The sequence below is a fragment of the Lycorma delicatula genome, chromosome 1 (assembly GCF_047948215.1).
Source record: "Lycorma delicatula isolate Av1 chromosome 1, ASM4794821v1, whole genome shotgun sequence".
In the NCBI taxonomy this organism is placed as follows: domain Eukaryota; kingdom Metazoa; phylum Arthropoda; class Insecta; order Hemiptera; family Fulgoridae; genus Lycorma; species Lycorma delicatula.
Genome location: NC_134455.1, coordinates 206,615,114 through 206,626,365, shown reverse-complemented (window position 1 = coordinate 206,626,365; position 11,252 = coordinate 206,615,114). Strand labels below are relative to the sequence as shown.

The window sequence follows — 11,252 nt, the reverse complement described above, 5'->3', positions numbered from 1 at the left end:
TACATTTTAACATAGAATAAATCCCTTTTCCCTTATTCTCTCTTGAATACTAATGCCTGACTGAGATACTTAATTTAACTTAGAAGGTTAATTATAAAAAAATCTTAAACATAGCTAAAAGATTGCAGGAGTGCCTTTTCAGTCTTCTTGTTGATTCTAACACAGAATATCATTAGGTAATACTGAAAATAATCTATGAACAAAGTACTTCAACAGTCTGAACACATCTTTTTATTGCACTGTTATTAAAAAAATGTAATATTTCTTATAGTAATAATAAGTACTTTTAACAGTTTTATAATCATAATTAATCATGGCAATTTAATAACTAGATAACTGGTTTTCTTAACCACCCTCTTCAGAAAAGATAAAATCGTTCAAAATGATGAGATTAGAAAAAAGCTGCAAACAGGTCTCTTTTGCCACGCTCATTGCCTGAAATTCCAATATGAATAGAGATCCAGCAGAAGCTCATGGTTGTATAATGCTGAGTCATTTCAGAGATAACACAGATTGTATATCACATTCAATAGGGTATCTGGAGGGAGTAACATGTCACTAATTGCCTGCTAGGAACTCAATCTGAACAGATAAGTATGTCAGAATGTCGGAATTTTGGGCTAAGTATATTTTAGGCCTTTTAATAGCATACAGTTCACGATCAAAACACTGGCGATGCTGAGAAGGCCAAACATATTTGTTTTATTGGCAACCACAAAAGCACACCAACAGAATTATCATGTTAGAGCTGTCTGTATAAACTATATCATCTGGATTCACACTATTTACAATGTTATAAAACTTTTCTTTTAAGATAACCGGATTTGTGTCCTTATGATACCCACAAAGACCAAAGCAGTGATTTACGAGAGAAGGCCGCTAAGGAGGATAATAACATTGAGTAACAGGAGGTACTGAAGGTGATTTTATATTTAGAGATAAGAAAGCCGATGAGCTCTTATGGCTAGAGGATAGTAGATCTTGGCCATTCTTCATATCAATTAACATGCAGGTTGGAGAATACCACATTAGTTGCGCTTTAATGCGAGCTACATAGGAGCATATCATTTGGTTTCGTCTATTCCAAAGAGATGGTTCACCACTGTCCACTAGTAGACCTATCAGGGGGCTTAAGCAAAACACACCTCTAGCAAGACGGATAAATGAATGATGGACTGCATTGAGCATCTTTGGAGGGGTAGCCTGTGCAGACAAATAAGCCGCCATGTATATGTAATGTATATATTTTCTAAAATTACGACATGTATACTTTGTTACTATGTATATTATGTTGTATACATATGCGATATGTATAATTTGTGATACATTACATGTATCGCACATTACAACATACACAGCAAGTCAACACCACCTTACATTCTTTTTTCTTACCCATACACTCTGTGGTGTTGCGACACCTTATGAAATGCATCATAGAGGACTATGGTTCTTGCTCTACATAGAGTCAGACTGTATTTTGTAAGGATTTTCTTATCGAAGAATAAGTTTTTCAATTATCAATTTACTTTGGCTGGTAAAATATGAACTTTACCAGCTGAGAGAAGCTCTTCTGATACTGCGATAAATAAGTTTTGTCTTTAATAAGAAATGCAAAACTAAATAGAACGCTTCATTGAAATGGAACAACATTTAAATATTTGTTATTTAAAGGACGAATGTATTCTGAAAAACTAAAAATAATGTTGTGAAATTTTTCTTAACATGGAGCTGAAGATCTTTAAATACATTTTGTTTTTCAAGACATTTTAAAAATATATATTGTATAGTTAAACAAACTTTAAAAATATGGAATTTTGTTAATAAACGAAATCGGTTCATAATTTTGTGAATTAGTGCAAATGATTAATTCTAAAAAAAATTAATATTTTTCCCTGAGGCTGGTTTAATGATACAAAAACCTTTTTTACTGAAAACAAGTAAGAAAACATATTAAGAAAAAGACTAAACGTGAGAAGAAAGCGATTACTACTGCAAAATACAATTTTACGATTGCCATTCTTTCGGTGTTATTCTATTGTCATCCTTTGGCAAAGCATAAAAAGTGTGTTTACCAATTTAATTATGAGCATAAAAACTCTTTTGTAAGAAATAAAAATTCAGTAGAAATACAATTTTTTCGAAAGAGTATTCTCAATATGCTAAACTTTTATACACACCTAGACTTGTGATGCATCAAGAAAAGGTCAGGAGGATATTGCAAAGACTTCATTTTATACTAATATAGACCTACATTTAGTATTAGAATAGGGTTCTCTATCTTCCTACTTCTGTGGGTATTATAAATAAAATTCGCTGATGCACTTCTAATATCTTAGCTGTTAGCAGGCTATATTAAATTATTAAATTATATATATATAGATTTCATATCATTATATAAAAAACGATTAAGTAATATAACTAAATATATGTATTTATGTACTGATTCAATTAAAAAAAAAAAAAAAACTGAGTAATACAAAATTAAAACGGTTTGACCACCGATTATACTGACGAATATTGTGAATGATAACCACAAGCATGTTGAACTGAAATACAAAAAGTGGCGCGTCTAGCGGAAAAAGCTAAGTTTTTCTAAACGGCGCTTAATATTCAACCGATCTAAAAAAAAAGAGATTCAGCAATTTCAGCAATGTAAAGTTTATCTGGTTTTCGAACCAGAAGTCTAATCTTCTTGTTTAAAAATATTTAAGTTAGCGAATTTCCAATATTAAAGCCTCATGCATTAACGTCTATTGTAAGTATTTAGGTATTCATGTCGCGCGTACTGTGTTTATGAAACACAAGTATAAATCTAATTTATCACCTGTGTATGAATATATAACGATAAATATGTAATTTATCATTACATCGCGTTTATTGTTTTCAGTCGTAAAGTAATTTGCTTTGAATTATTCTGTATGTGCTTGCCGTTTGTTTGCAAGTAATTAATTCGAATAAATTTCTAATTCCTATCAAGAACGATTTGTTACGTTACTAACTGTAAAATATGGCTTAATTTTTCTTGAATCCAAAAAAGTTCTTTGAAAGTAATTCAATTAGAAAAATTTTATAAAAGTTTTTTCTTTAAATGGTTTTTAATCGATTTATCTATGGGAAAATGAACTTTAAATCTCTTAAAGTAAAATTTTAACATCCCTGATCTTGGTCATAGGACCAAATTACCTTTAGTCTATCGAAATTCGACTTTGAAGTAAAGATTTTTCAAAGTTTCTGCAGGGAAATTGTCCAATTCTGTTTTTGAGAAACTAGGTGGGTTTTATTACATTAGTTATTCTGCGAATCTATAAGGCTTTATTTTCTGTTGCACAATATTTTCCATCACTCGATTTATTGAACGATTGTGTGTCATACAATTCCCGTAAGACTGATGAGTACCAGCAAATGCTTTTTTCCATACGTTGGCCTTGTATTGTTAAGAACTAATTCAAACAACCCCCAAAGTATTTTATAGGATTTAATGCTCCGTTGACTTGACTGATTATTATCGGGTCAGTCTTGGTTCTAATAATAGGCTCACTCATTACGTTTTTCTCATACAAGAATAATGATTGATAGTAATGTTATTCGAGGAGTATTCTTAGACATTGGTGACTAATGTAGGGCGTCATTGTGTTCATTGGAATACGTTTCAAGCGTTCTTTTAACTACTTTACTGCTGTATAGCATTTTCTTCTATTAATACTTTTCTTCGTTCCGAGGATGTCTGAAATTCTGATTCAGAAATACTTGTGAAACGCTTTTAATGTTTAAAATTTTTACAAAATATGTTTAAGTAGGCATAAAATCCATAATTAAAAGCTCTCACTTTTCAAGAGTCATCAAAATAAACTATACTCAGAATATAGAGTTGAATAATCTGCTCGTGTTGATCAAACAAGATTAATCAATATTTTAGTCGATCAACCGATTAGAATAGGAAAGAATGTATTTAAATTAAAAAAGGAATGTCTACTTAGAAGAAACGAAAGAAAATAATGTAATATTATTTGACCACGATGAATAATTTTTTAAAAGCTTACAAATGTTTTTAAACAGTCTCTAATAAGTTAGAAATTATTTTTGGCTATTTTGATTGTTATAAGACTTTAATTTTAGGGAGGGAAATATATCTATTATTTATAACCAATTTAAAATAGCATTTACTATTTCTTATTTAAAACGTAATGAAAACAGTACCGATCTTAATTTCCATACAAATGCTAGAATAAAAAAATTAAAATTTTTGAAGATCATTAACAATAACGAGTGAAACGATGTTTATTTGTGATAATGCAAAAAGAGTAATTAGTTATTCACTAAAACTTTATTTTGAATATTACAGTACTTTATCTTTAAATTTAATATCTTTTATTTTAAGAACAGAGATTGTGTTGGAGAATGGGTGAACAGGCGTAGTAAACTGAATGAAAAACGTCATGTAATTTATTTTACTTTTGCGTTTAGTTAATGAAAATAACTATAAATCAATGTTTTGACTTATACCAGTTATCGTTAAATAATTAAAATTTTAATGTTTATGATTTAACGAGACTTAAATTACGGTGCTTATTAATAATATTTAGATTATTTTGTTTTTCAGTTAAGAATAAAATTATGAAATTAATATATATATTTTAACGTAAAAAATATTTTATTTTTAAATAAAATTTTTCTTTTAATCAAGACAGACCGTAATTATTATGAGAAAGGTTTCTTGTCTTATAAGCGATTTTGATGTAAGGATTCAATCGTTCATTCGACCTTACAGTAGTATGTAAAGTGAAAAAAGTAACGGTGTGACGCGTCGTTTCAGTGCCTTATAGCTCTTAATAATTAAAACGTGATATCTGAATTTAGCTTCGAGTATCGAACGAGTTAACCTGATCACCGCTAGGTGTCATTCGAAGTTAGCTGGCGCTGAAGTGACGTCACCGGGGAAGTTTTATTGATCAGATCGTTGCGCTCGCGTGGCCGCCGTGCGGCTCGGTTGGAACGGGTACGCTAGTTTTAGCTAGTGCGACTCTGGTCAGGTAGGTAGTTCGGTTTCAGCTTCAGTCAGTGAGGTAAAACGATGCGTGATTTCCCGGGTTCGAATATTCGGAGTCAAGTATTCCTCGTGTTATGACCGGGTCGGGCCGTAGACGTAGGAAGGGAGGTTCTAGCCGGGGGTTTCAGCCGACGTGACGTATTTGCCCCCACCACTTACTAAATTGAACCATTCAAATATGGCCGCATTGCATGTGTGTGAATTTATCATTATATACATATAGCCTATATCTGTCCTCAGAACTACTACGTCGAGCAAAACGATCGAAAGAAATACAGTACCTAAATTCACCCGCATCGTGTTTCGTCTTTTTTCGTCCACCGTGTCTAGCTGCAACTTAAAACAACTTAATCTACAACATTAACTAAAACCTCAAGTGTCTTTTAAGTGTTTGTTAAATTGTTCTTATTCTACGTTAAAATGCGCAATCTGTCGTTATATTTTTTTATCGGTATCGTTTCTTCGTAACTGATTTTCTATTCGATGTAAAAATAAATTTTGCTTCTTTTGGTGTAAAAGTGTTACATGATTCGGCTTCTTCTTTAGTGTTTTGTAAATAAATTTTTGTGTCCGTTTTCTATTTATTTCGTTTATAGAATTAACCTATTAATAGAGTACGAATGAACTATAAATAATTATACGGCTATCGGAATATTTATGAAAATACAAGGATAGAGAAGTGATTTGTTTTTTATTGAAAAAACGGAGAGCTTATAGCCTGCAGGAATGAACAGCAAACCAGGTAAAACGAATGAGGTTATGTGAGCCTTTGTCAATATATTGATTACAATAACCTTAAATGATAAATAACATGTTTATTTTATAACTAAAAATCTATTTTCCATGAATTTACAAACGTTTACTATTTATAGCCGAAAACGTTTGGTTATATCTAAATGTTAGAGCGCAGCTTGTTATCTGTATAAGAAAGTTTTAAGTTATTGGGTGATTGTATATTTTTATATTCGATGCGAAAATGTTTTGTTTTTGTAAAATTTTACATTCGTGTTATATTTTATTAACTTTATATCGCTGTAAAAAAATCATCTAAATAGTTGTTTTTTAAATAACTATTTTTTTCGTTTTAGGTTATGTCTTTTGACATAATTTATCAGCGAGTAGAATTCATTCTCATGTATGAAATTATTTATTAATTAAACCATTGACTCATTTATTAAATCAATAAATAATTTGTATTTGTTTTACTAGGCTATATTTTATTTTACTTTTTCTCATTACGTTTTTTTGAATGATTTTCTTTGTTATATGTTGTAGAGTCCTAATATTTTAGAACGTGTTTTACTCTATTACCATGATCAATGTTCGATCTATAGGATTATAATCCGATATCTTTTGAGGTACCCTATATATACTATTACGATTATCCGTTAGGAACGACTGCGGCTGTAGTGCTTACCTGCAATTAAATTTCATTGTCTTTAAATTTTATATTTTTGCTTAATTTTCTTGATTATTGTATTTTTTATTTTTAATGATATTTTCCTTTTACCAGTTTGAGAAAGTGCATTGTGCTGACTCTGCTAACCTTGAACCCTGACTCAGATGGATCTCTAGTACATTCATTTTAAATGTATATAAAATCTCATAATATTTAGAAACCTACGAAAGGAAAGAATTAATTGTTAATATTTGCAAATCTTTTCACTAAAACAGTGCATTGTTTAGATAACCTTGATGTGTTTCTGACTGGTGTTTAATTAACTAACTGTTAACTCTCCAATTCCTGATTAGCCAACGAGTAACGAGGATTGTATATATAGAAAATATAACTTAGAGGTATTAAACGCCTATATTTATAAATATTTGTTATCTTCTGTTATAATGTACATTAGTTCTTGTATTTCTTAATTAAAACGTGATTGAATGAAAATTTTCTCAGCAGAAATCCTACAAAAAATATAATTTTTTGAAATCTTATTAATAAAAAAATTAATATTCCAATAAAAAATGCACAATTTTTCCTTTAGCATTTAATTGCATTACGCTAGATTACTTTTAATAATTTAATTTAATATACTTTATATTATTGTCATACAGAATGTTTTATTGTATAATTTATAATCGTAACGACTAAAAAAACACTTTTAGGGTTGATGAACGTTTATTAGTATAATTACACATATGATACCAGAATTTTACTAAAATAATTTTAATTTAATAAATTTATAAAGTTTTATAATTAAACGTAGAAAATATTAAATAAGATTAGTCAAGGTATTAAATAATAGTTTTAGGTAATAGAATTTTATTTTAATTGAATATAAAACTGAACGTAAAAATTTCGGCTTCGAGAAATTTTTATCTTCGGTGTAACATGACTATGGATAAGAGAGCTCTGTTTAATTTCATTTAAATTTAAAAACACCAAAACACTGTAGGAGTATCCGTTATTCTGTAAACTAACCGGAAATGTGAAATGTTTATAAAATACATGTAAAATAATTCATGTTTAATAACTCTTGATGCTGTAATACATAACAAAACATATCTGATTTGGATACCACATGACTTCTTCCTTGTACGCTTATTAAATTACATATACACATTTTTTGCTGCAATTCATTTAAACTTATTTCATTTGAAAGTGAGGTGCGATCCTCTAATTCTTTAATAAAGTGGGCAGTTACACAATTGCATTTTGGTGGACTGCACATTGCATCACATTTTTGTGTGGTCTCCGTATCAGCATTTTATGTTGGTTTCTATATTAATTTTGTTTCACGTCGTTGAAGTAGTTATATGGTGTAAGTGAGAACGTGTCTGATCCGTAAACATGGACACATCGGTTCGAATCCGACTTCATATATATGTATTTTTTTCAACTTTTCTTTTTAATTTAAATATATTGATTTATTAATAAAAATGTTCGAATTAAAATGAGTACATAAAATTTTATTTCACTAATAACTTCTGATCTTTTTTCATTTTTTTTCATTGTTATTATTAAATTATTATTTATTGTAATTTTTTTTTACAGACGGAGGTTAATAATTATTAATAAATCAATATATTTAAATTAAAAAAAAAGTTAAAAAAATAAGTACATGAAGTCAGATTCAAACCGACATGCGTTCCCCTTGTAAGATCCAAATGTTTCATTAATTAAAATTTTATTTGGCTGTAACTCTGGAACCGATGAAAATAAGTACCACTTATGATATGTTGTTGAAAAGCTCTCATGAGGGCTTATTATGCAGTTAAGAAAAAATTCAAAATCCAATTTCTTTTTTGAATTTTGGGCTTTTTAGACATTTTTGGTCAAGTCGATTGCAATCGAAAGGGGAGGTATACAACTAGATGTTACAACAGTCCTAAATCTAAAATTTCAACATTTCTACGGCTAATCGTTTTTGAGTTATGCGATGGATGTACGTACGTACAGACGTCACACCGAAACTAGCCAAAATGGATTCAGGTACGGTCAAACGGATTCAGAATTCATGGATTTAATGATGGATATTTCCAAAGGAAATAAAGAAAACCGAAATTTTTCGCGATCACAATACTTACTACACTTCGTACAAGGAAGTAATTAAATAGTTACAGAATTGTTAAAAACAATCGAGAGGTTTTAAAGTAAAATTGGAAAAATAAAACTTCAACGTTATAAATTCCGGTAACTTCTATCGCTTTCGTACTACGTTTAACTGTTATTTGTGATGGGTAATCCCTTTTCCCTGGTTCTTTCTTTTCAGTGAACAAATAATGGATGAATTAGAAGACGATCAATTGTATCAATTGTCTTGTACTTGTAAAAATATTAAAATTCACATGAACTACATACCGAACGATACAAATGCCTTTAGGCTGGTCTTTCGGGAATTTTCAAATTTGTATAGAGGCTTATTTAAATGTTACTAATTGAATTTGAAAATGCTTTCGTTATTCAAAATTAAATATTATCTCTGAACAAACTACGAATATATTCGGACATAAAGGGAAAGTAATAAAAAAAAAAAATCGGGCTACTGAAAAAGTTTAGTGATTTTATTTTTTAAATGAAAGTAAAAAAAATTGTATTTTTACTTCTTTATTATTTATAAAATACGCGCTGGATATAATACACGTCAAGAAAAAAATTCATATGCGACGAATAAACACAATATGTATAATGGAAAGTTCTGAAAATTGTAACGTACTGCTTTTAGCTGTAGTCTCCTTTCAATCCGCAGAAAGACAATACTCCTCTACACTTTCCAGTATAATATGGAATGCACTATTTAGCTATACCATTGTCAGTGAGTTACTCGCCCTTCGTAAGTAATTGTAAAAAATCACGAGTGGCCTTACTTCAATTCCCGGTCAGTTTTTTGTTAAATTGTAATTTTCATCTCTTTGCTGAAATTTGTCTTAAGAAAACAAAAAATATGAAAATAAAGTTTAAAATTTTGACTGTAATTTGTATTGGTTTCACACGATTTTACGTTCGAGTAAAACTAAAAGACCTGTTAACAATGTTCCTTATTAACGGACTAATAGCTAATTTTCTCATTGCCCTCGTCTAATTTCTTTCTTTTAAAACTTCTATATTAACTGCTGGAGAGAGTACTGTAACAATTATGTTATAACAGTCTTATATTGTCAACTGCTACTTGTAGGCGATAGGACGACCAACAATTTTCTTGCAAAAATAAATAGCTCAATCTGGCGGGAAAGATAAAATCACTCACAAATAACGTTTTATTCACGATGAAATATTGATTTATTTTTAATTACTATGTACATATTCTTATCTGGATAATCAAAATATGCATACCGGTGTTTTTAATTTAAAAAAAAAAAATAATTCCTGACTAAAATAGCTATTTTTTTACCAAAAATTAATAAACTGAAAACCGCTTAACCGAAATACGTCTAAACTGGTCGAAGGACATGAGTAAAAATAAAATATTAGGCAATTAATATTTTTAGAGTTTTTCTTTGCGTGTACATAAATTCGTGTTAAATTAAAAAGTCATCTGTAAGGGCGATTTTCCTAGTTTATAATCAATTTTTTAAGAAACATTTTATTTAAGTCCCTAGATTAACCGAAAAGTAATTGGGAAATAAAAGAAAATGATCTGATAAATTTTTTTATTATTACTATAAGCGAGTTTTAAACTTCAAACTTATTGTCAAAGAAATAGAGCTACTATTAAATTGTATTAGCTCTGATTTGTTACTTATTCCTAACCATGTCTTACTATAAAAAAGTAATTTCTGTTAATAAATTAACCAATTCAAAAATCACATTACTGATTTATAATTAAAACTAAATACGTTTTTTATTTCACTTAAGTCCATGAAGTCACATAAGTAAATAATGGGTTGCAATGATATTTTATATATATATATATATATATATAAATACATGTATAAAACTCCACCACAACACAATAGAGCTCAGACCCTCGAGACAACAAATATTTCTCGTCACGTTTTGTAGACTATATCATCCTAATTCCTATACGTCTATTTAGTTATCTGTTACTCTGATTTTTGTTAAAACTCATTTTATTCCTACTGCATCTGTTTAATACCCTAACATTTCTTTTAAATGTAGTTAAGTTTTTATTTTATTAAACCTTACCATATGATTAAACAAAGGCATAGATATACTCGTGTTATTATGCTCTACCGATACTTCCGAAATAAACTTAATTATAAATAATTTAAAAAAAATAACAAATACATTTTGATTATTTACTTCTAAAGTATGAATTAATTGAATCAACGTGTGACATAAACGGCCACTCTTTTTTAATTAGATTTCTTGAAAAAGATTTTGACTGAAATCCAGTGATCGATAAGTAAATCTTAAATTTAGATCTCGCTTAAACATTCTTACATCCGTAATCTGACGGTTATTTTTATATTGAATCTTTTACATTTTATGAACTATATCTGAAAATTTCTCAATTTACAACAGTCATTGTTTTTTTTCACACTTTTCTTCAGTAGGAGTTTTAAAAGTATCTTAATATTCATATGCGAATAGTTGAAAATACTATTCTTGAATGTATTAAAAGAAAAATTAAAATTAAAATTAAAAAAAAAAAACAACTGTACATATTTTGTAGAATTAGATTCACATTAATTAATTTTTATTGTAATAATTTAGATATAACTCATGCAGTTAATCGTATAAATTTGAGCAGCTTTTCTCTTGGCTGTAAAAAGTAATGTTTTAAACGGTCTCTTTTTA

General features: G+C 29.0%; 1 protein-coding gene across 1 annotated transcript in view; it reads left to right on the top strand.

The window, feature by feature from the left end:
• Window positions 1-5,639: 5,639 nt before the first annotated feature.
• The window catches only part of LOC142317747 (uncharacterized), a 507,996-nt gene continuing 502,383 nt past the window's right edge, over window positions 5,640-11,252 (top strand). The window contains exon 1 of the mRNA XM_075354295.1: window positions 5,640-5,789. The gene's annotated coding sequence lies outside the window, so the exon portion shown is untranslated. The remainder of the gene's footprint in view (window positions 5,790-11,252) is intronic.